The sequence below is a fragment of the Loxodonta africana genome, chromosome 4, assembly GCF_030014295.1.
Source record: "Loxodonta africana isolate mLoxAfr1 chromosome 4, mLoxAfr1.hap2, whole genome shotgun sequence".
Lineage (NCBI taxonomy): Eukaryota > Metazoa > Chordata > Mammalia > Proboscidea > Elephantidae > Loxodonta > Loxodonta africana.
Genome location: NC_087345.1, coordinates 48,602,280 through 48,627,311, shown reverse-complemented (window position 1 = coordinate 48,627,311; position 25,032 = coordinate 48,602,280).

Here is a 25,032-nt window from a genome sequence, read left to right as displayed (position 1 = left end):
TCTTGGAAACTCTATGGAGGAATTCTACTCTGTCCTGTAGGGTCTCTATGAGTTGGAATCGACTCGAAGGCAGTAGGTTAGCCACATGGGTATTTACATTTAAATTTTAAATAACTAAGAGTAAATAAAATTTTCAGTGTCTCAGTCATATTAGCCACATATTATGTGTTCAATATTCTCACCATATTGAACAGCTCATTTATGGACTATTTCCATCATTGCAGAAAGGTCTACAGGACAGTATTGTTCTGGAATGTCTACACTCGTCTGCAAGAATATTCTCCCATCCTGTGCCTTTACTAATCCATCGTTGTTTTTGTAATGGTATATTTTGGGGCACAAGAATTTCTAATTGTAATGCAGTTCATTTTATCCATTTTCCTTTTTAGGATTAACATTTTCTGTGTATATTTAAGAAAAATAGGCTAGCCTCAAGATCAGAGAGATTGCCTGCTCTTTTTTTTTTTTTTTAAATAATGTTATGAACTAGCATTGAGCAAGGTGGGAATTTAATAAATGAAAGTTGGTAAAGGTAATGATATAAATTTCTTATATTTTCAGTAGGTATAATATTAAATAAAAAATAATAAAATGCATTATAAAGAATAGTCTATTTTTTCCAGAGGAAGGAGTACAGATTTGGAAGGTATTCCAAAAGATTTTCTGCAATCAAAATTCTATTTTTATTGTTTGAGCTAAATACATTGTTAAGATTGAATTATGTCCCCCAAAAATATGTGCTGTAAATTCTAACCTGTGTGCCTGTGGTTATAATCCCATTTGGGAGTGGATTATCTTTCTTATGATAATGAGACAGGATTGGTTTAGGGTATATTTTGAGTCTATTTCTTTTGAGATATAAAAGAGCTTAAACAAGCAAGGGAAACCCTGGTGGCATAGTGGTTAAGTGGTATGGCTGCTAACCAAAGGGTTGGCGGTTTGAATCTGCCAGGCGCTACTTGGAAACACTATGGGGCAGATTTACTCTGTCCTAAAAAAAAAAAAAAGTTTTTTTTTTTTTTTTTTTAATTGGGTCGCTATGAGTCAGAATCAACTCAACGGGCACTGGGTTTTTGTTAAACAAGCAAGTAGAAGAGAGGTGGAGGAAGAGAGATGCCAAGTCACATGAAGATCTCCAAGAAAACAGGAAACAAGTTGAAAAAACAAAGACCTTTCCCCAGAGCCAACAGAGAGATCAAGGCAAAATATAAATTAAATAAAGCATTACTAGTGAACTGTGTGGTCTTCATATATTTCGCATGTCTTGTTTGCAGCTCTATCCCTAGTACTAAGAAGAGAGACCAGTATAGTTGTTGTTGTTAGGTGTCCTTGAGTCCATTCCAACTCCTAGCTACCTGATGTACAGCAAAATGAAAAAACAGCCTGGACCTCTGCCATCCTCACAATAGTTTCTATGCTTGAGCCTGTTGTTGCAGCCACTGTGCCAGTCCATCTCATTGAAGGCCTTCCTCCTTTTCCCTGACCCTCTACATTGCCAAGCATTATGTCCTTCTCCGGGGACTGATTCTTCCTGACAACATGTCCAAAGTATGTGAGATGCAGTCTCTTCAATCTTCCTTCTGAGAAGCATTCTGGCTATACGTCTTCTAAGATTCATTTGTCCCTTTTGCAGTGCACGGTATATTCAATATTCTTTGCCGACACCTTAATTCAAAGGAGTCAATTCTTTGTTCTTCCTTATTCATTGTCCACCTTTTGCATGCATGTGAGGCGATTGAAAGCACCACGGCTTGGGTCAGGCACACCTTAGTCTTCAAGGTAACATCTTTGATTTTTAACATTTTTTTAAAATAATTTTTACTGTGCTTTAAGCAAAAGTTTACAAATCAAGTCAGTCTCTCACACAAAAACCTACACACACCCTGCTACACACTCCCAACTACTTTCCCCTCAATGAGACAGCCCGCTACCTCCCTCCACTCTCTCTTTTTGTGTCCATTTCGCCAGCTTCTAACCCCCTCTACCCTCTCATCTACCCTCCAGGCAGGAGATGCTAACATAGTCTCAAGTGTCCACCTGACCCAAGAAGCTCACTCCTCACCAGCATCCCTCTCCATCCCATTGTGCAGTCCAATCCATGTCTGAAGAGTTGGCTATGGGAATGGTTCTTGTCCTGGCCCAACAGAGGATCTGGGGGCCATGACCACCAGGGTCCTTCTAGTCTCAGTCAGACCATTAAGTCTGGTCGTTTTATGAGAATTTGGGGTCTGCATCCCACTGGTCTCCTGCTCCCTCAGGGGTTCTCTGTTGTGTTCCCTGTCAGGGCAGTCATCGGTTGTAGCCAGGCACAATCTAGTTCTTCTGGTTTTAGGATGATGTAGTCTCTGGTTTATGTGGCCCTTTCTGTCTCTTGGGCTCATAATTACCTTGTGTCCTTGGTGTTCTTCGTTCTCCTTTGATCCAGGTGGGTTGAGACTCATTTATGCATCTTAGATGGCTTCTTGCTAGCGTTTAAGACCCCAGATGCCACTCTTCAAAGTGGGACACAGAATGTTTTCTTAATAAATTTTATTATGCCAATGGACTTAGATGTCCCCTGAAACCATGGTGCCCAAACCCCTGCCCCTGCTGCGCTGGCCTTCGAAGCATTCAGTTTATTCAGGAAACTTCTTTGCTTTTGGTTTAGTCCAGTTGTGCTGACCTCCCCTCTATTGTGTGTTGTCTTTCCCTTCACCTAAAGTAGCTCTTGTCTACTACTTAGTGAATACCTCTCTCCCACCTCCCCTCCCTCCCCCCTCTAAAAAAAAAAAGGTAACCATAAAAGAATGTTTTCTTTTCAGTTTAAACTATTTCTCAAGTTCTTATAATAGTGGCCTTATACAATATTTGTCCTTTTGCCTCTGACTAATTTCACTCAGCATAATGCCTTCCAGGTTCCTCCATGTTATGAAATGTTTCACAGATTCATCACTGTTCTTTTTCGATGTGTAGTATTCCATTGTGTGAATATACCATAATTTATTTATCCATTCATCCTTTGATGGGCACCTTGGTTGCTTCCATCTTTTTGCTATTGTAAACAGTGCTGCAATAAACATGGGTGTGCATATATCTGTTCGTGTAAAGGCTCTTATTTCTCTAGGATATATTCCGAGGAGCGGGATTGCTGGATCATAAAAAAAAAAAAAAAATGGCTGTTCTATTTCTAGGTTTTTTTTTTTTTAAAAAAAAGGTTTTTAAGTAAGCACCAAATCAATTTCTAAAGTGGTTGTACCATTTTACATTCTGACCAGCAGTGTATAAGTGTTCCAATCTCTCCACAGCCTCTCCAATATTTATTATTTTGTGTTTTTTGGATTAATACCAGCCTTGTTGAAGTGAGATGAAATCTTATTGTAGTTTTGATTTGCATTTCTCTAATGATCATGAGCATTTCCTCATGTATCCATTAGGTACCTGAATGACTTCTTTAGTGAAGTGTGTGTTGATATCTTTTGCCCATTTTTTAATAGGGTTATTTGTCTTTTTGTAGTTCAGTTTTTGCAGTACCATGTAGATTTTAGAGATCAGGCCCTGATCGGAAATATCATAGCTAAAAACTTTTTCTCAGTCTGTAGGTAATCTTTTTGCTCTTTTGGTGAAGTCTTTCGATGAATATAGGTGTTCGATTATTAGGAGCTCTCAGTTATCTAGTTTTTCTTCTGCATTTTTAATAATGTTTGGTATACTGTTTATGCCATGTATTAGGGCTCCTAACGTTGTCCCTATTTTTTCTTCCATGATCTTTATTGTTTTAGATTTTATATTTAGGTCTTTGATGCATTTTGAGCTCCTTTTTTGTGCATGGAGTGAGGTATGGGTCATGTTTCATATATTTGCAGATGGATAACCAGTTCTGCCAGCACCGTTTGTTAAAAAGACTGTCTTTTCTCCATTTAGCTGTTTTGGGGCCTTTGTCAAATATCAGCTGCTCATATGTGGATGGATTTATGTCTGGATTCTCAATTCTGTTCCATTGGTCTATGTATCTGTTGTTGTACCTGTACCAGGCTGTTTTGACTACTGTGGCGGTATAATAGGTTCCAAAATCAGGTAAAGTAAGGCCTCCCACTTTGTTCCTGTTTTTCAGTAATTCCTTACTCATCCAGGCCCTCTTTCCCTTTCTTATGAAGTTGGTGATTTGTTTCTCCATCTCATTAAAGAATGTTCTCGGAATTTGAATCAGAATTGCATTAAATGTATAGATCGCTTTTGATAGAATAAATATTTTTATAATGTTAAGTCTTCCTATCCGTGAGCAAGGTATGTTTTTCCACTTATGTAGGTCTCTTTTTGTTTCTTGCAGAAGCGTACTGTAGTTTTCTTTGTATAAGTCTTTTACATCTCTGGTAAGGTTTATTCCTAAGTATTTTATCTTCTTGGGGGCTACTGTAAATGGCATTGATTTGGTGATTTCCTCTTCAATATTCTTTTTGTTGGTGTAGAGGGACCCAACTGATTTACGAATGTTTATCTTGTAACCCGATACTATGCTGAACTCCTCCATTAGTTTCAGTAGTTTTCTTGAGAATTCCTTAGGGTTTTCTATGTATAAGATCATGTCGTCTGCAAAGAGAGATAATTTTACTTCTTCCTTGCCAGTTTGGATGCCCTTTACTTCTTTATGTAGCCTAATTGCTCTGGCTAGGACCTCCAACACAATGTTGTATAAGAGTGGTGATAAAGGGCATCCTTGTCCGTTCCCGATCTCAATGCAAATGCTTTCAGGCTCTCTCCATTTACGATGATGTTGGCTGGTGGCTTTGTATTAGTGCCCTTTATTATTTTGAGGAATTTTCCTTCTATTCCTATCTTGCTGGGAGTTTTTATCATGAATGAGTGTTGAACTTTGTTAAATGACTTTTCTGTATCAATTGATAAAATCATGTGATTCTTTTATTTTATTTATGTGATGGATTAGATTAATTGTTTTTCTAATGTTGAACCATCCCTGCATACCTGGTATGAATCCCACTTGGTCATGGTGAATTATTTTTTTTGATATGTTGTTGAATTCTATTGGCTAGAATTTTGTTGAGGATATTTGCATCTAAGTTCATGAGGGACGTAGGTCTACAATTTTCTCTTTTTGTGGTGTCTTTTTTTTTACCAGAGTTTGGTATGAGAGATATGCTGGCTTCATAGAATGAGTTTGGGAGTGTTCCGTCGTTTTCTATGCTCTGAAATACCTTCAGTAGTAGTGGTGTTAACTCTTCTCTGAAAGTTTGGTAGAACTCTGAAGTGAAGCCGTCCGGGACAGGGTTTTTTTTTGTTGGGAGTTTTTTGATTACCCTTTCAATCTTTTCTTTTATTACAGGTCTATTTAGTTGTTCTACCTCTGTTTGTGTTAGTTTAGGTAGGTAGTGTGTTTCTAGGAATTCATCCATTTCATCTAGGTTTTCAAATTTATTAGAGTACAATTTTTCATAGTAAACTGCTATGATTCTTTTAATTTCAGTTGGGTCTGTTGTAATATCACCCATCTCTTTTCCTGTTCAGGTTATGTGCTTCCTCTCCTCTTTTTAAGTTTGGCCAGTGGTTTATCAATTTTGTTGATTTTTTCAAAGAACCAGCTTTTGGTTTTGTTAATCCTTTCAACTGTTTTTCTGTTTTCTGTATCATTTAGTTCTGCCCTAATTTCTATTATTTGTGTTCTTCTGGTGCCTGAGGGTTTCTTTTGTTGCTCTCTGTTTGTTCAAGTTGTAGGGATAATTCGTTGGTTTTGGCCCTTTCTTCTTTTTGGATGTGTGCATTTATTGTTATACATTGATCTCTGAGCACTGCTTTTGCTGATGTCTTCTATAATCCAGTCTTTTCTGAGCAGGGTATTGTTCAGTTTCCAAGTGTTTGATTTCTTTTCCCTGCTTTTTCTGTTATTGATTTCCACTTTTATGGTCTTATGGTCAGAGAAGATGCTTTGTAATATTTCAATGTTTTGGATTCTGCTAAGGCTTGCTTTATGACCTAATATGTGGTCTATTCTAGAGAATGTTTCATGGACACTAGAAAAGAAAGCATACTTGGTTGCTTTTGGGTGGAGTGTTCTGTATATGTCTCTGAGGTCAAGTTGGTTGATTGTGGCATTTAGATCTTCTGTGTCTTTATTGAGCTTCTTTCTGGATGTCCTGTCCTTCACCAAATGTGGTGTGTTGAAGTCTCCTACTATAACTGTGGAGATATCTCAACTTTCAATGCTGATAGAGTTTGTTTTATGTATCTTGCAGCCCTGTCATTGGGTGCATCAATATTTAATATGGTTATATCTTCTTGGTATATTGTCACTTTAATCATTATATAGTGTCTTTCCTTATCCTTTATGACAGATTTAACTTTAAAGTCTATTTTGTCAGAAATTAATGTTGCCACTCCTGCTCTTTTTTGATTGTTGCCTGCTTGATATATTTTTTTCCATCCTTTGAGTTTTAGTTTGTTTGTGTCTCTAAGTCTAAGGTGTGTCTCTTGTAGGCAGCATATAGATGGATCTGGTTTTTTAATCCATTCTGCCACAATCTGTCTCTTTATTTGTGCATTTAGTCCATTTACATTCAGCGTAATTATGGCTAGGTATGAATTTAGTGTTGTCATTTCGATGTCTTTTTTTGTGTGTTGTTGATAGTTTCTTTTTTCCCACTTAATTTTATGTGCTGAGTAAATTATCTTTATATATTGTCTTTTCCACATATTCGTTGTTGTTGATTTTTTTTCTGTCGAGTCTCTATTTTTTTCCTGTATTTTATTTTGATGAGTAGGATAGTTGGTCTCTAAATTTAAAACTAACTTTTATTTCTTTGTATAGCCGTAATTTCCTCTCCATATGTAGGATCTATGATTACATTTCTTAGTCCCTCTTTGTTGTTTTAATATTGCCTTCTTTTACATAATAACATTGCTGTTACCCTGTTTTCAGCTCTTTTTTTTTTTTTTTTAATCTTGCTTAGTTTGTTTTTTGAATTTCCCTGTCTGGGTTGACTTCTGATTGCTCTGCCCAGTGTTCTAATCTTGGGTTGATACCTGATATTACTGATTTTCTCACCAAAGAACTCCCTTTAGTATTTCTTGTAGTTTTGGTTTGGATTTAAGAATTCCCTAAACTTCTGTTTATCTGGAAATATCCTAATTTCACCTTCATATTTAAAAGACAGTCTTGCCGGATATATGATTCTTGGGTGGCAATTCTCTTCCTTCAGTTTTTTAAATATGTCATCCCATTGCCTTCTTGCCTGAATGGTTTCTACCAAGTAGTCCGAGCTTATTCTTATTGGATCTCTCTTGTAGGTGACTTTTCTTTTATCCCTAGCTGCTCTTAAAATTCTCTCTTTATCTTTGGTTTTGGCAAGTTTGATTATATGTCTTGGTGACTTTCTTTTAACATTTACCTTATGTGGAGTTCAGTGAGCATCTTGGATAGATATCTTCTCATCTTTCACAATACCAGGGAAGTTTTCTGCCAACAAATCTTCAACAATTCTCTCTGAATTTTCTGTTATCCCTCCTTGTTCTGGTATTCCAATCACTCATAGGTTATTTCTCTTGATAGATTCCTACATGATTCTTAAGGTGTCTTCATTTTTTAAAATTCTTTTATCTGATTTTTCTTCTAATATATTAGTGCGAAGTGATTTATCTTCAAGTTCAGAAATTCTGGCTTCTACTTGCTCCATTCTGCTCCTCTGACTTTCTATTGAGTTGTCCACTTCTGTAATTTTGTTGTTAATCTTCTGAATTTCTGATTGCTGTCTGTCAATGGATTTTCCAGCTTATTAAATTTTTCACTATGTTCCTGAATGATCTTTCTAATTTCTTCAATTGCTTTATCTGTGTGTTCCTTGGCTTGTTCTGTGTATTGCCTCATTTCCTTCCTGATGTCTTGAAGGGTGCTGTATATTAATCTTTTGTTTTCCGGCTCTGGTAATTCCAGGAATGCACTTTCATCTAGAAGATCTCTGGATTCTTTGTTCTGAGAGCTTTTTGAGGTGATTATGGTCTGTTTCTTTATGTGACTTGATATTGACTGTTATCTCTGAGCCATCTATAAGTTATTGTAATAGTTTATGCTTGCTTACTGTGTCATAGCTTCTTGCTTTGTTTTGTTTTGATATGCCCAAATGGGTTGCTTAATTAAGCTAGCATGATTTTTCACCTTTGGAGCTCTGACGTCCTGTCCCCAGATGGCTAGAGCTGTTATTAGGTATATCAGTCTAAGAGTCCAGTTTTCTTGTATGAATTCCGTTCAGGTTTCCAGGTAGCTGATCATCAAGTGTGTGGTACAGGCTCTGTCCTGTCTTAAAGGTGCAGGGGTGATGGGTGTATGTACCAGTATCTGATTGCAGCAGGGGGTCATGCTCTGAACAAGGCAGGGGGCTGAGAACCGACCCCCGATTGTCTCTGAGGAAAGCAAGTCCCTGTTCCCTAGAGCTTGCAGATAGGTAGGTTCTGCAGATGGACCATGGGCACCCAATGTTTTTGGTTGTGAGAACTGGGAGGTACCAGTTATCCCTGGGCTCCTGACATGGGTGGCTGGGTGACCTGAGTGGAGCTAACAGTCCTTAGGTCCCTGATGTGGGTAGATGGGGACCCTGTTTAATAGGCAAAGCAATGTCAAACATCAAACACCCACCTCTCCACCGCACAGCAGAAATGGTTGGAGTCTGCCAACAAGGGCCTATGCTCCTGAAATAGGCCCACACAGGTCCATTCAGAAGGGAGATGTGCTCAAAGTCCATGGGCTGTTTATGCCTGGACAGGAGCTGCTTCTGTCCTGAGCTCCCCTGGTTAGTGGAACTGGCAATTTGTCTTTTCCCCCAATCGCAAATTTTTGCCTTCTCCAAGGCTGGGATGATGGCTCTAGGTGCTCAACATGGCCTATCTCAGGCCCAGAAAATTCGGCCACTGAAGCCAGCTTGGGGGTTGGGGAGGGGGGCGCAGTAAAATATACGCAAGTACTTAGCTTTTGCCAAGAGTGCCGTTTTTCTCAGGTTCTGCAGGTGTGAGTAGGCTGTGTGGCTGGCTGCTTCTCCCTGAGGAAACTGCAGCGAAACAGTAGCACAAGCCCACTGCCGCCACTCAGGGAATGGTTCTTGAGGGTTCCCTGTGATTGAGGTTCTGTAAATCCTCTCAGCTTCTGAATGATCTGTTCCTGCCTTGCCCCTCAGTTCATTTTCTAAGCATGCCTTTGAAGCTGAGGGCTTCTAGTTTGTCATAAATATACCTGTTTCACTCATTTTTCGGGGTATTTTTTGTAAAGAGGCCTCGGCAGAAGTGTCTGTCTATTCTGCCATCTTGGCTCCGCCTCCTGATTTTTAACATTTTAAGGAGGTCTTTTGCAGTGGATATGCTGAATGGAATGTGTCATTTTATTCCTTGACTGCTGTTTCTACGGGTGTTGATTGTAGATCCAAGTAAAATGAAATCCTTGACAACTTCAGTCTTTTCTCTGTTTATCATGATGTTGCTTATTGGCTCAGTTGTGAAGATTTTTGTTTCCTTCTGGAAGTGTAATCCATACCGAGGGTTGTGGTCTTTGATCTTCATCAGTAAGTGCTTCAAGTCCTCTTCACTTTCAGCAAGCAAGCTTGTGTCATCTGCATAACACAGGCTATTAATGAGTCTTCCTCCAATCCTGATGCACCTTCTTCTTCATATAGTCCAGCTCCTTGACTTATTTACTCAGCATATAGATTGAATAAGTATGGTGAAAAGATACAACCCCAAAGCACAGCTTTCTCACTCTACACCATGAAGTGTCTCCTTGTTCTGTTTGAATGACTGCCTTTTGATCTATGTACAAGTTTCTCATGAGCACAATTAAGTGTTCTGGAATTGCCATTCTTCGAAGTATTATCCATTATTTGTTACGACCCTCACGGTAGAATGTCTTTGCATAGTCAATAAAACACAGGTAAAAATCCTTTTGCTATTCTTTGCTTTCAGCCAGGATTCATCTGATATCAGCAATGATATCCCTCGTTCCATATCCTTTTGTAAATTTGGCTTGAATTTCTGGCAGTTCCCTGTCAATACACTGCTGCAGTGGCTTTTGAATGACCTTCAGCACAATTTTACTTGCATGTGATGTTAATAATATTGTTCAATAATTTCTGCATTCTGTTGGATCACCTTTCTTTGGAATAGGTGATCCACAGCATATGGGTCTCTTCCACTCAGTTGGCCAGGGAGCTGTCTCCCAAATTTCTTGGGATAGACAAGTGAGCACCTCCAGTGTTGCATCTGTTTGTTCACACATCTCTGTTCGTATTCTATTAATTCCTGCAGACTTGTTTTACCCCAGTGCCTTCACTGCAACTTGGACCTCGTCCTTCAGTACCATCGGTTACTGATCATGTACTACCTCCTGAAATGGTTGAACATTGACTAATTCTTTTTGGTATAACAACTCTGTATATCTTCCATATTCTGTTGTTGCTTCCTGTGTTGTTTAATATTTTCCTTGGTAGAATCCTTCAATATTGCAACTTGAGGCTTGAACTTTTTATTCTGTTCTTTCATCTTGATAAGTGCCAAAACTGTTCCTTCCTTTTGGTGTCTAACCCTACGTCTTCGCACATGTCGTTATAGTACTTTACTTTTCTTGAGCCACCCTTTGAAATCGTCTGTTCAACTTTTTTACTTCATCATTTTTACCTTTTGCTTTAGCTACTCGACATTCAAGGGCAAATTTCAGAGTTTCTTCTGACTTCCATTTTGGTCTTCTCTTCTTTTTCCTGTCTTTTTAATGACCTTTTGCTGTCTTTATGTATGATGTCCTTGACGTCATTCCACAACTCACCTGGCCTTCAGTCATCAGCATTCAACCTGTCAAATCTATTTTCAAGATGGTCTCTAAATTAAGGTGAGATATTCTCAAGGTTGTACATTGGTTCTCATAGACTTGTTCTAATTTTCTTCAGTTTCAACTTGAACTTGCATTTGAGCAGTTGATGGTCTGTTCCAAAGTCAGCCCCTGGCCTTCTTCTGGCTGATGATATTGAGCTTTTCCATTGTCACTTCCCACAGATGTAGTCGAATTGATTCCTGTGTATTCTGTCTAGTGAGGTCCATGTGTGTAGTTGCCGTTTATGTTGCTCAAAAAAGGCATTTGCAATGAAGAAGTTGTTGTTCTTGTTAGGTGCTTTCGAGTCTGTTCCAACTCATAGCGACCCCATAAACCACAGAAGAAAACACTGCCCAGTCCTGCGCCATGCTCACAATCATTGTTATGCTTGAGCCCATTGTTACAGCCACTGTGTTAATCCATCTTGTTGAGGATCTTCCTCTTTTTCATCGACCCTCTACTTTACCAAGCGTGATGTTCTTCTCCAGGGACTGATCCTTCCTGACAACATGTCCAAAATATGTAAGACATAGTCCTGCCATCCTTGCTTCTAAGGAGCATTCTGGTTGTAGAATCACTGGTCTTGCAAAATTCTATCATGCGATTTCTGGCATCATTTCTATCATCAAGTCCATATTTTCCAACTATCAATCCTTCGTTGTCTCCAACTTTCTCATTCCAATCACCAGTAATTATCAATGCATCCTGATTGCATGTTCGATCAATTTCAGACTGCAGAAGCTGGTAAAAATCTTCAATTTTTTCGTCTTTGGTCTTAGTGGTTGGTGGATAAATTTGAATAATAGTTGTATTAGCTGGTCTTCCTTGTAGGAGTATGGATATTATTGTTTTACTGACAGTGTTGTGCTTCAGGATAGATCTTGAAATGTTCTTTTTGATGATGAATGCGATGCCATTCCTTTTCAAGCTGTCATTCCTAGCATAGTAGACCATATGGTTGTCTGATTCAAAATGGCCAATACCAGTCCATTTCAGCTCACTAATGCCTAGGATATTGATGTTTATGTGTTCCATTTCATTTTTGATGATTTCCAATTTTCCTAGATTCATACTTTGTCTATTCCACATTCCAAATATTAATGGACATTTGCAGCTGCCTTTTCTCATTTTGGGACATGACACATCAGCACATGAAAGTCCTTAAAACTTGACTCCATCCATGTCATTAAGGTTGACCCCAGTTTGAGGAGGCAGCTCTTCCCCAGTCATCTTCTGAGTGTCTTACAACCTGAGGGACTTATCTTCAGGCACTATATCAGACAATGTTCTGCTGCTATTCATAAGGTTTTTACTCACTAATTCTTTTCAAAATAGACCACAGGGTCCTTCTTCCTGGTCGTAGTCTGGAAGCTCAGGTGAAACTTGTGGCCGTGAGTGACACTCCTGTTATTTGAATATGGTCGCAAGGGCAAGCCCCTGCAGTTTGACAAACTGACAGATGCATGGAGAAGATAGATAGACAGACTGACAGACAGATAGATAGATAGATAGCTGGCATGAGTGGACTCTGATTTGTGGTGACCTGCGTACTTTTTTCTTTATGTACAGCAAAATAAAACGTTGCCTGGTCCTGCATCATCCTGATGATCACTGGCATGTCTGAGCCCATAAAAAAATAGTTGTGACTATTTTGCTAGTCCATCTACCAACAGTCTCCCTCACCCTCACTGGCCCTAAACTTCACCAAACATGATTTCATGCTTCAGTGAATAATCTCTCCTGATGACGTGTCCAGAGCAAGTGAGTTGGACTATGATCTGTGATGATCCATAAGGTTTATTGGTTAATTTTTGGAAGCAGATTGCCAGTCTTTTCTTCTTAGTCTTTCTTAGTCTAGAAGTTCTCCTAAAACTGGTCCAACATGGATGACCCAGATGGTATTTGAAATACTGATGGCATAAGTTCAAGCATTGTGACAACATACGAGCCACCATAGTATGAAAAACTGACAGGTAGTGGTTTGATGTCATGCCCATCATAATAAGGACACCATCCAACAATCTCCATATTTTACACCTGTACCTTTGAAGATATGTGGGACTGACATACACGCTCACACACACTTATACATACACTCAAACACAACAGGGCTGACTTTCGCTTCTCCTTTACTGAAAATCTCAAACGTGCACTCAACAGTGACCAACCTTTCCATTACACTTCCTTAGAATATTCTCTTTCCCATTCATTCTCTCAGGGAACTTTGGTACACAATTTCCCCTCTCCACCACCTCCAACAATCTTCTTTTCTCAGATGATGATCTTGACTAATATTTAATTGAAAAAATAAATAAATAAAGGAAGAACAATCAAACTCTAGGAAGATAAAGCGAGATTTGTAGTGTCATCTAATGGTCCAGAGGGCAGGTCTGGGGATAAAGGACAGAAGTTACAGTGAGCTTGAATTCTGTTGACCATATAAAAAAGCTGTTCCCAGATGATTTCAAGTTATTTAGTGAAGTACTGGGAGGAATAAGCTAGGCAAATATACTTACGCACTTTTGAGTATGAAAAAGAACTGGATTATAGCCTCTGAACTTGGGATTGAAATCATATATGTGACTTGTAGTAGTGTGGTTAAACCCAAATTCCAATAAGTGGGCTTCCTAGTCAAATTGGAAACCCTGGTGGAGTAGTGGTTAAGTGCAGTTCGAATCCACCAGACACTCCTTGGAAACTCTATGGGGCAGTTCTACTCCGTTCTATAGGGTTGCTATGAGTTGGAATCGACTCAGTGGCACTGGGTTTGTTTTTTTTGTTCCTAGTCAAACTTAACTGAAGGGCTGGGAAGTGAATATCCGTAGGCAGGGGAATGTTAAGGGTTTTGATTCTAACTATACCATGCTCAGTGGGACACATTCTACTAGTAAAGTGTGCATGTGGGGAGGAGGGGGTTGCTAGTACCCTAACAACCAGCTCTCTAAGGCTGTATTCCACCATCAGGTTTCAGTCAATGGTATACACTAGAGTATATGTTGGTGATCTCAGATTGCTCTTAAGTAAGCCCTAGTGCTCTCCCTAGATTATGTCAGAGCAATGGCATTGAGCCCATAGGATGTCCTTGCACAATTCTTTAGAATTTTATTGTTGAAAGGCAACATATTCTGTACATCCATTCATTCAATGCATTTATTGAGTACCTATTAAAAAAACTATTTTAAATACAGGGGATACAGCAATGAAAAAAAAAAACCAGAAATTTCTCTCTTTTTTATATTTAATTTTATTTTTGGTGAAAATATACACAACAAAACCTGCTCCCCTTCCACAGTGTCTAGAGATAATGATCAGAGAGATCGGTAACATTCTCCATATTGTGTCAACATTCTTGTTATTTGTGTTCTGGTTGTTTTACTTCCATTTACTTAAACTCCCTACCCCCCCAACTGTCTCATCTATAAAATAGCAGTTGACCCTTTGGTCTTACATACGGTTTTTTTTTTTAAGTGATAAATACTCAAGGGTGACAACCTTTACTTTATGGGGCTAAACTGTTACTTAATTTAAAGGTGACTTCAGGGGATACTTTAAATTCAAGGTTTGAGGAACAACTCCGGGTCATAGTTTCAGGGGCTTCCCCAGCCTCAGTAAGTCCAGAAGACTGATTTTTTAAGAATTTTAAGGTCTGTTCCACATTTTTCTCCTTTTGAAATCAAGATTCATCTATTGCGTCCATGATCAGAACTTTTTGTAATAAGAACGTAGGCACCATCTAGATCTGGTCTAAAGGTGGAGGTGACCTTGGTTCATGGAGACGATTAGTCTTATAGTTCAGTTCCTTCTCTGGTTCTTGAGTTTTCTTCTTTCTCCTTTATTCCAGATGAACAAAGACCAATAGCTGTAACTTAGATAGCCACTCATAAGCTTTCAAGACCCCAGACACTACTCACCATACTGGAAGGTAGAACAGAAACTTTAAGAACTATATTTTGCCAATTGACTGGGTTGCCCCACTACACCATGGCCCTAAACCTTCAACGAAGAGAAGTAAACCCATGAGGAGACTGGTTATGTATAATTAGTATCAGCATCTGTAGTCACCCACTCCTCTTTTTGGTTTTTGTTATTTTTGCAAAACCATACACAACCTAGCATTTGCCAATCTATTCCTTTTTCGTATCTACGGTTTATTGACATCAATTACATCAATCATGCTGGATAAACTTCACCCACGGTTAGTGCCATTTTTCCCATTACTGTAAACAAAACTTATTACTACCTAGGAAGTGCTTCTCTCTCTCCTCGTCCCCTATCCCTGGTAACCACTAACGAACATTAGTTTCTGTATATCTACCTATTCATGTCATTTCAAAAAAGCAAAAACATACAATATTTGTCTTTCTGTGACTGACTATTTTGCTTTACATAATATCCTCTGGTTTCATTCACTTTGTAAGATGTTTTGGGAACTCAATTTTCTTTATCACTAAGTAGTAAGTATTCCGTTGTATGTATATACCAGACTTTACTTATCCATTCATCCGTTGATGGGCACTAAGGTAGTTTCCATCTTTCTGCTATTGTAAATAGTGCTACAATGAACAAAGGTGTTCCTGTGACCCCTATTAGATTCCTAGGGTACACACCTAGGAGTGAAATTGTTGGGTCACATGACAGCTTTACCTATAGTTTTTTGAGGAAGGACCAGACTTTTCCACAAAATGTATCATTTTGCCTTCCTGCCAGCAGTGGATAAGGGTTTCAATTTTCCCACATCCCCTTTAACACTTGCTATTTTCTTTTTTTTCTATCTCAGCCATCCTATGGGAGCAAAGTACTATCTCATTGTAGTTTTGATTTACATTTCTCTGGCTAATTACATTTAGCATCTTTTCCTATGTTCGTTGGCCATTTGAATACCCTCTTTAGTGAATTGTCTGCTCATGTCCTTTGCCAAGTTTTTGATTGGGTTATTTCTCTTTTTGTTGCCAAGTTGTAGAAGTTTTCTGCATATTTTAGATATTAGAACCTTATTGGTTATATAGTTCCTGAAGATTTTTTCCAGTCTGTAGTAAGCCTCTTTACTTTTCTGATAAAGTCTTTTGATGAACATAAGTATTTAAATTTATGAGGTCCCTTTTATTATTTCATTTTCTGCCCCTTATTCATTTGTTGTTGTGTATGATAATCTATCATTTAAAAAAAAAAATAGGTCCTAAAACTTTGCATCTATATTTTCCTCCAAGAATGCAAGTGTTTTAGATTTAACATTTAGGTCCTTGATCTATTTTGAATTAGTTTTTGTGTACAGCATGGGGCATGGATCTTATTTTATTTTTCTGCATGTGGAAATCCAGTTTTGCCAGCACCATTTGTTAAAGAGACTGTTCCTTCCCCACTGAATGGTTTTGGCTTCCTTTTCAAAAATCAGTTGGCCATAGATGTTTGGACAGCTTTCTTAAAACTTGCATTCTACTGGCTGGAGTCAGAAGTTAAACATGTTGAATAAATAAAATATATTATGTGATAGATAGCAGTATAAGATATAAGTCTGCAGTTTGAATCTACCAGGTGCTCCTTGGAAACCCTATGGGGCAGTTCTACTCTGTCCTTTAGGGTTGCTATGAGTTGGAATTGACTCAACGGCAGTGGGTTTCGGTTTAGCAACATAAGCTACCGACCAAAATAACATAAATAATGGGGGTTTGGAGGAGTGAGTGTAGCAGTTACAAGTTTAAATAGAGTGGGCAGAGAAGGCTTGAGAAAGTAACAATTAAGGAAAAATCTGAAAGTTTGGAGTAGGAGTAAATGGGTGGGGGGCCTAGGGAGTTTATGGGCTCAAACATATCAAAGATCAGAAAGACGGGGCAGAAGCCAACTCTTCAGACAGGGCTTGGACTGGACTATGGGAGAGAAAATGATACTGGTGAGGAGTGAGCTTCTTGGTTCAAGTAGACACATGAGACTATGTGGGCAGCTCCTGTCTGGAGGGTAGATAATAGGGCAGAGGGGGTCAGAAACTGGCCGAATGGACAGAAAAATAGTGGAGAGAAGGAGGGTACTGTCTCATTAGAGGGAGAGCAACTAGGAGTATATAGTAAGGTGTGTATAAATTTTTGTATGAGAGACTGCCTTGATTTGTAAACTTTCACTTAAAGCAAAATGAAAATTAAAAAAAAAAAAAAAGGGAGATGCAGCAGGACCAAGCAAAATTTTGTTTTGTTATAAGTAAGGACACCATGAATTGGGGCTGATTCGAGGCAACTAACAACACAACAATAGCATAAGGCAGTAGTTTAGTATACAGGTACCTAGGGGAAGAGTGATTCAGGCAAAAGGCACAGTAAATTCAAATGCCTTAAGTGGCGCTGGCTTCATGGGTGTGCAACCTGTGGGTATCAGGACCCACGGTTATGTTACTGTATTACTCTCACGGTCTTGAAATTCTTAATTGCACTGGGCCTCACAAAATATGTAGCCAGTCCTGGCCTTATGGTACTTTAGGAGAAAAGTAACCCAGTCCCCACGATTAGAGAAGAATGAGCAAGAAGGAAAGTAGTAGATGTCAGGGATATAGTGTGGGAACACATCTTGTATGACCTTGAAGGACTGGAATAATGTTTTAACAGAATCATACCAACTGCTGTGTTGAAAATAGACTGAAGAGGTCAAGGGAAAAAAAAGGGCAATCAGATTTTGGAGAACCACTGCAGTGAAATCTCATCAAGATTTGATGGTAGGGGTGACATCTGGTCTTAAATTTAAAATATTTTATCATTCTGCTATTAATTAAAGCCCCATAGGTTACAATTTAGATTTAGATGAGTTTGGGGACAAAAGGGAGAAAGTCTTTTCATGGAAAGGTACTTGGAAAGCTGTTGAAGGAGATCATTTCAGCATCCACTGTTGACGTATCACTTATGATCCATGCTGTAAAAGTTGCATGAGTATTTTCAAACAATGGCTTGTAAACTCTATACAGTTTTTATCATCATTATTATAATAGGGGGAGTTTGAACTAGATGACCTGTAAAGTCTCTGTCCAGTTCTCATTTTCTTAGATTTGTACATTGGTTTTTGCCATTTAATACTATCTTAAACCAGATTTCTTTTTACTTACTCTGGCCCCAGACAGACTGGGTTTATTTTCAAATAGCAGTTGATTTTGAGAGTTGTGGAGTTGTCACAGGTTTTTCATTTTTATATGTAATTATATATATTTCATCTACTAGAGCCAAGTGAGGTAATATACAAGAAAATGCTTTAAAAAGCCTAAAGTACTCCCTAAATGCAAAAGATTAAGTGGTGTATTAGGAAGATTGTACTTATTTAAATTTGTTAGAAATAACTTGTTTGAAATCTTACTTTTCGACAATTTGAGAGAGAACCATATACCATTTTACTATAACTAAAACATAGAACTTGCTTTCACTATATAGAATTAAGTTTTTGGAGAAAGATTAACTAGCAATTTTCTACATAGTATAAAGATTGTTCTTCTGATATTGGCACTTGTAGGTTGTTTAGAATTTTCCTGCCAAATGTGCAGTTTCTTGAATTTTTTTTTTTTAAGTTGGTGGGAGAGAATTAATTTTCTGTGTTCATGCTTGTTTCCAACTTCAGACTTCTATTTATAAGCATGAAAATAAGCCTTTTTTTTTCACCCCCCAGAAAGGTTAAGTTTAAGTACTCATTCCCTGGATCAAGTTTTTGCCAATTACAATGTTGGCTACAAATTTACCTATGTTCTCATAATCCAGACAGTGATGTAATTTTAGATACATTTCTCTAGGAAGATGGAGAGCTTTGCAAAGTTTCAGTCCTCCACCCTTGTTCTTGATCCCAGTCTCAAACATCAGATATCAGTTTTCTCTCAAACGTCGCTTTCCAGCACTTCTTGAGACCTCAGATTAGACACATCCACTTATACCCTCCACACCTTTCCTCCACTGCATTGATCATAATTGGATCGATTTTTTGGTTTATTTTTTGTATATCCACTGTCTCCCCCATAGATTCTAATCTCAGCTGGGGTAGGGATCATACCTGTATGTTCTCTCAATGGTATCACATTACTCAGCAAATAGGAGGTCCTGTGAATTTGTTCATTGAACAAAGACACTAGGGTGCCAGTTTCTAGTGGAACTATTGCACTAAAAATGTTTGGAATAAAATAATGCATGGAAGAAATTAATAGCTATGGAATGAAAAGTAAGAAAAGCACCTAATTTTACCTTGAGTCTATTAGAAACAAAACTTAACTATAATTATCAACTTTACTGGCCTTATAAGTCATGATAGGCTAGATTTTGCTGCACTAAAAAAGTATCTCCCAAATATTAACACATCTAGTGTTAACTCTGCTGGCACAGTGGTTAAGAGCTTGGCTGCTAACCAAAATGTCTGCAGTTCAAATCCACCAGCCACCCCTTTGAAATCCTATGGGGCAATTCTACTCTGTCCTATAGGGTCTCTATGAGTTGGAATTGACTCGACAGCAACAGGTTTAATGTCTAATGAGGTCAATGTAAGGAAAGTACTCCAGAAAGTCACTCAGGAACTCTGGCTGGCTGACCTAAATTCTGCTATACTGGGACACACCATCTCAAAACATGGCTTTCACAGTCACTGCAACAGGAAAAGAGAGAGGACATGGGGAGCTCACAACTGCTTTTAAAAGCTCTGGGCTGGAAATGACACAAGTCATTTCTGCTCACAGCCCTGTGGCCAATACTTCTCACATGGCCTTGCATAAACGCAGGGAGCTTGGAAGTTTTCCTTTATGCAAAGGGAGGAGAGGCAAACCAGGTATGGTAAGACCTAATAAACTTGACCACTAAGTAAAATTTTACACAAGGTAATGCTTATTTCAGGTGTTTTAATAAGGAATTACATAGTTGATAATAAGTGGGTAAGCAGATAGCTCTTTCTTATAAAACTACAGAGCTTGAGCAGAAATTACCGCCTAAAACGCAAGGTGCCTTGAAATAACTTTATTAGCCGAGTTCCAACCACCATGATTTAAAACCTCTCTCTGTTTAATTCCTCCTTCCCCTCTTCCCTCTTTCTCCCTCCCTTCTTGCTTCTCCTCCATCCCTCCTTCACCCCTTCCTTCCCCCTTCCTCACTTCTTTCCTTCCTTCCTTCTTGTTTTTGAACAGTAAATTTGAAAGCTAAAATTTACAAATTAGGAGTACAGTTAGAAACCAGAGCAATTTTTTTAAGGATTTTAAACTTTAACTTAAACAACAAATGCATACAAAAATATGAACTAACAATGCTTGTTAAAATCATCCAATCGCTCTGCTTTAAAAAGTATTTGAACTAGAGCATAATAATAATCATAGTGAGGGCTGTGCCCATGATCCTGGGAATGGAGAGACAGAGCTGCGAGCTCAGTTTCATGTTGTGGGAATTTAAGTGAATATTAATAGAAAACAGGAACAGAGGTTTTATAAAGAACCTCTCACTGAGTCTGCATAATCAGTTTTGACATTTAACTAATTTTAGAGCTTACTAGTTATTTTTCAATTTGGTAAAATAACTGACTAATAACAACTGTGCTTAGCCAAACTAGTTAGTAAAACTAGGAAAAATAGTCGAACTGGTGGAACATATACTTTTAGCTTCAAATCTTATCTAAAAAGACTATGACACAATTGAATGCAACCAAAAATTGTTTTGGCTTGGAATCCCTAATCCTGTATGGGTGTAGATGTTAGAAACCTACAATCCTGGATTGGCATCTTACAAGGATGTCTTCTTGAATCAGACAAACTGACTCTTTTAGCCACATCTGATCCCACCACAATTACACAGATATAGAGTAGGCATAAAAGCCATGTTATTCTCACATAAAACCAACAGCTGAAGACAAATGTACACGTGTGTATGCATTTATGTGACAGATACATTTATGTTATAAACCCATGCTGTCAGGTCAATTCCAACTCACAGTGACCCTATAGGACGGGTTGAACTGCTCCATAGGGTTTCTAAGGCTGTGAGCTTTATGGAAGCAGACTGCCACATTTTTCTTTCCATGGAGTGCCTGGTGGGTACAAAACTGCCAAACTTTTGGTTAGCAGTGGAGCATTTAACCATTGTACCACTAGGTCTCTTTATTTATGTTATAAAAATGTATATTTCTAGGGAGTGACTGATGGGTACAAACCGCCAACCTTTTGATTAGCAGTGGAACACTTAACCATTGCACCATCAGGGCTCCTTATTTATGTTATAGAAATATACATTTCCAGGAAAATTTAATTTGACTCACTGCATAATCCTAACTCAGCTTGGGCGTTATATCAAATTATAGCATGTAAAGTCTATTTTTCTTACTGTTAGCCACTTACCGAAATTTTTTTTTGTTTAAATTATGGATTGTAAGTAAATATTTTTGAATTAGAATTTATATCAATTATATAATGACATCTTAGTGTTATGGATTGAACTGTGTCTCCCAAAAATATGTGTTAACTTGGCTAGGCCATGATTGTCCACCATTTTGTCATCTGATGTGATTTTCCTATGTGATATAAACTCTATCTTTATGATGTTAATGAAGCAGGATTAGAGGCAGTTATGGGAATGAGGCAAGACTCGATCTACAAGATTAGGTTGTGTTTTGAGTCAATCTCTTTTGAGATATAAAAGAGAGAAGCAAGCAGAAAGACAGGGGGACTTAATACCATCAAGAAAGCAGTGCAAAGAGCAGAGTATGTCCTTTGGACCTTGGGTTCCTGCTCTGAGAAGCTCCCAGACCAGGGAAAGGTTGATGACAAGGACCTTCCCCCAGAGCCAACACAGAAAGAAAGCCTTCCCCTGGAGCTGGCACCCTGAATTCAGACTTCTAGCCTCCCATCGTGAGAGAATAAATTTCTCTTTGTTAAAGCCATCCACTTGTGGTATTTCTGTTATAGCAGCACTAGATAAGACATTTGGCACTAATCAGATTTGTTCTGATTGAACACTAATTACTAATGCTTAGAGTATAGCTTATCCTTTCAATAAGTATTTATTGAGCACTCACTAGTGTCACTATTCTCAACACTTGGTTTAGGGAATTAAACAAGCAAGACCTCTACACTTATGGAGTGGGGAAGGGGAGGGTGGAAGCAGGTATTAACAATCATAAATAAGTAATCTCTTTTTTTTTTATAGTGCGCTGGGAAATGGTAAGTGGCATGAGATTGCTGAGGATGCAGGTGGGCGTGTTAGGTCTCCCTGAGAGGGTATGAGTTGAGCAAAGTATTGAAGATGATGTGGTAGTAGCCTCATGATAATTTGGGGGAAAATCATTCCAGGTAAAGTGAACAATTAGAGCTGAGGTGTACACCTGGTGTGTATCTTATGTGTTTGAGGAAAACCTAGGTCCACCTGAGCCATGGAAGGAAAGGAGAGAGTAGTAGAAGATGAGGGTTGAAGGATAACAGTGAACCAGGACTTTGTCTTTTACTCTGAGTGACATAGGGAGCCACTATAGGTTTTGAGCAGCAAGAATACTTAGGGGAAGCAAGGACTGCAACAAAGAGATTAGTTAGGAAGTGATGGTGGCTAAGAGCAGGATAATAGAAGAGTGACGAGAAGTAGTTAGATACCGGAAATACTTTGAAAGTGGAGTTAACAGGATTTCCTGACAGATTGGATGTGGAAAGAGAGGGCAACAAAACAAAACACACATACACACACACGCAAAGAGGAATGAACGGTGACTCTAAGGTATTTGGCTTCAGTAAAGAGAAGGCTGGAGTCCTGGTGTCTCAGTGGTTAAGAGTTCAGCTGCTAACCAAAAGGTCATCAGCTCAAATCCACCAGCTGCTCCTTGGAAATCCTATGGGGCAGTTCTACTCTGACCTACAGGGTTGCTATGAGTCTCAATTGACTCGATGGAAATGGTTTGGTTTTTTGGTAAAAGAGAAGGATAGAATTGCTATCAACTAAGATGGGGAAACAGTAGGTGAAACAGTATGGATGAGAGTGGTGATGATGAGGAGTTCTGTTTTGGATATGCTGAGTTCGAGACGACTGTTAAGCATTGATGTGGAAACGTTGAGTAGTAAGTTGGAAATAGGAGGCTGGAGTGTTAGGAAATAGGTTTTCATTCTCATAAAAGAATATGGGGAAGACAGACATTAAGAATAGTTATAGAAGCATTTACGTATTATCAGTTCAAATAGGAAAATACTTCTAACTTATATGCTTCATTTTAGAGCTGTGTGTATCCTACTCAATGATTTATAGATTTGCTAGTGGGAAAACAGCACCATCTTGTGGGAAATAATATATAGATTTCTCCAGAAAATCTATATGAAAATGATAGTGTAGAACACTTTCCTTCATTTTAAAGGAATTTAATTCTGAAGTAACCTACTGGTACTTTGAATGCTCACACAAATTTCTGAGTTTATTGGCATAAGGTTGTGTCTATTGTATGCCAAAACAACTGACAAAGTCAGTAAGTCAGTCAGGCAACTGAATGATTCAAATAAACTTCAATTCCATAAATTAGTTCACAAAATCTTATAATGACTCTGAGTAGTTACATAAATTGCTAATATAAGTAATAGACAACTTTAAAATGAGACAGTATTGTTTTTAGGTGCCATTGGGTTGCTTCTGGCTCCTGGAGAGCTTACGTACAACAGAATGAAACACAGCCCAGTCCTGCTCCATCTTTGCAATCATTGTTATGCTTGAGTCCATTGTAGCCACTGTGCCAATCCATCTCATTGAGGGACTTCCTCTTTTTTGCTAACCCTCTACTTTAGCAACTTATATATGCATATGCATATAATTTATGAAAGAATGTAAATTCTACTGCCTTTGACAGAGTTCCTTCTAGAATTCATTAACTCATTCATTCATTCTTAAAAAAATCTTGAAAACATTTTCTGTGTATACATATTATACCAGGCACAATGTAAAACCAAAGAATTATATAAATCGGTATCTCAGTCCTGAGGAAATTTATTACCTAAATGAATAACTATTGGAATTTAAGAATATTGGCAAATCATACTAATAATGATAGTTATGATATAGCTATTTGTGAGTCAATTGTTTGTTTAAACTAGTGATTTTCAAAATAGGCCCATTAGAGTTGCTTCAGGAGTCCCAAATAATTTCACTAAGTAGTAGAAGAGTGATTTTATAAGGAAGTTTGGTTTGGTTATGTAAATGAGCATAAGAAATATATTATTTAAATTATTGTATTTGAATACCAATTTCATAACAATTTTCTCCTTTTCACCTTAATTTACTTTGTTATTCTTTAAACACGTTAGATACATGCTCAGCTCTTTATGTGTATCTAATATATTTTTCATAACAAGCTCTGTCATAGTGTGCATAAATATTTATTGTGATTATGTCCTCTTGGTGGATTGACTCTTTAATCATTATATAGTGCCCTTCCTTGTCTCTTATGTTGGATTTTGCCTTAAAGTATATTTTATCAGAGATTAATACTGCCACTCTTGCTCTTTTAGGTTATTGTTTGTTTGATTTTTTTTTTTTTTAATTTTTCGCTTATTTTTATCTTTGTATCTAAGGTGTGTCTCCTGTAGAGAACATGTCAGTGGGTCATGTTTTTTATCCATTCTGTTACTCTCCGTCTCTTGACTGGTGCACTTAACCCATTTACTTTCAGTGTGGTTATTGACAGGTAGAAATATACTGCTGTCATTTTGCTGTGCCTTTTTTTCCTGTGATGTTGACTTTTTTTTCTTTTGTTCCACTTATTTTTTGGTACTGAGTTCTTTTTGTTTACGGATTTTATTTTCATTTCCTTAGTTGTTGATTTTGTGTTTACTGAATCTTTATGCTTTTTTAATTTTGGTTTATTAATTTTCTTTGTAGTTACACTGAAATTTACCTTTACCTTCCTAAGTTAAAACAGTCTGTTGTATCTTGATATCAACTTGACTTTCTTTCCATATGGATGTCCCACAGCTACATCATTTAGTCCCCCTTTTTTATTTTGAAGCTGTCGTTACTCACAGATTGGACACTGTTTTCAGTCATTTTGCTTTATTTTTGAGAATTCTTTGTCTTGGTTGGCATTGGGGTAATGTTGTCATGTGTCTTAATCTTGAGTTGTTGTCTGATGTTGTTGGTTCTCTCTCCAAAGGACCCTTAATATTTCTTGAAAGGTTGGTCTGATTTTACAAATTCCCTTAATTTCTGTTTATCTGGAAAAGTCTTGATTTTGCCATCATATTTGAGAGACAATTTTGC